Below are 1,896 nucleotides of genomic sequence, written 5' to 3'. Positions count from 1 at the left end.
TTTTAGATTTTTTAGTAATGTATAAAATATTACAAATAGAAAAAATTATTAATTATGAGAATTCTTTATAGAATTATTATATAAGACAAATTAGATTAATCCAATTCCTATAACATGTAGAACTTTGATACCCATTGTTCATTTTATGTAAAATAAAATATTAGAATATCTCTAAAAGTTTTTATTGCTAAAAAATATACTTATAAATGCAGCCATTTACCAAAATAGCTCTTTATATCAATAGTAGGAATCAAATTTTTAGAATTTTGTTAACAAATTTTCTAAAAATATTTGTTAAGAATATAAATGTTTTTTTTTAAATTATAAATTAGAATGTTTTTAATGATATCAAGGACATATAAAAAATATAACAATTTATATATCTTCTTTAAAATTTTAATTTTTAAAATAAATAATTTTATGACAATTACATTATAACCACAACAGATTAAAATGCGGTAGCAGTAGTGTGTTTATCAGTGGTGTTCGACCAAAAAGTTGAGATGAGAAGAAGGAACATAACAAAAACCAAAAGAAAGAATAGAATTAAATTTTAAAGTGGTCCTAAACTTGTAATTGAGCTTTGAATTTGTGCTTGAATTTAAAATTATTTTAAATTTGTCTCTGAACTTAATAACAGTCGTTCCTGAGGTATTTTTCGATGACGGATTGATAACATAATTGGATAAAAACTACCCTGAACTTATCGTCATTTTCTTCCTGGCGCCAAATACAATTGAAATGACATCTTTTTGAGTGTTACTGTGTTTCTATTTCTTACAAAGTCTCTTCTTCTTTTAATTGCTGCAACTACCGGCGCCGCTATTACTACAGCAACAGCATTGTGTTGCACCATTAGAAGCCATTTTCTTTCGTCTCCAACCAACCACTAGCATCATTCGAGGCTCTTCAATCCCCTTTTTCTTATCTCCTTGTTTGGCCTCTTTTTCATCGTCGTTCTTTCTCATTGCTATAGTCCGTCTGCGTCGTCATCTTTTTAGGCTTCATTTTCATTGATATCATCGTTTTCTTCTCTTGTTTCATGTAGTTTTTCATCGTTGTTCCATCTCTTAATTTTTGTCTTTTTTTTTTGTAGTGTCGTTGCTTCCTTTTTATCATTATCTCTATGTCTTCCTAACAATTTTTTGATTAATTAGTTAAGTATACTTGAAATTGATAAATGAATTTATGAATTTTACAGTTAATTTAAGTTTTATCGAAATTTGTAGAGTTTAGGTGAACTCTTGAATTTCATTACCTTAATTTATTAAGTGGTTAGTTGATTGTAATTGGAAGCTGAGAAGTGTGGGTTATTGGAAGAGAAAAAAATGGAATGCTGAGGGTGTGATTGATGAGTTGAGGAAGGAGGAGAGGCGTGGAAGAGGAAGTTCATTGAATTGAGTGAGAGAGTTGGTGGTGGTGGTGGTGAAGAAGCAACGCTGAAGAGAATAATTTTAGAACAATTTTAAGTGAAAAAGTCTAGAAGACAGCATTTTTGTTAAAATTTGGCCAGCATTTAACCATAAAAAAAAATGATTAATTATACACTATTAGATATCATCTCACACCATTAAAAATATTGATGATGGTTAACTGATGGCTAAACATCACAAATTCTGCTGGCCCTCTAACACTCCTCATTTTAAGTAAACAACACTGAAGAGAATAATTTTGGAACAATTTTAATTTGAGGGACAAATTTAAGACTTGATTATAAATTTAAGAATCACTTTAAGATTTAACTTAAAAGAATATGTAATAATAATAATAGTGCCCTCCATATATATTAATTGCTAAAAAAAGATAAAAAAATAGTCGAAATTTATTTTATTTATTTATTAATTATTATAATAATTAATAAATATTAAATAAGATAAATTCAAAATGTTATAGCTA

The sequence above is a fragment of the Arachis ipaensis genome, chromosome B04 (genome assembly GCF_000816755.2).
Source record: "Arachis ipaensis cultivar K30076 chromosome B04, Araip1.1, whole genome shotgun sequence".
NCBI classification, from domain to species: domain Eukaryota; kingdom Viridiplantae; phylum Streptophyta; class Magnoliopsida; order Fabales; family Fabaceae; genus Arachis; species Arachis ipaensis.
Note: the sequence above shows the minus strand (reverse complement) of the source record.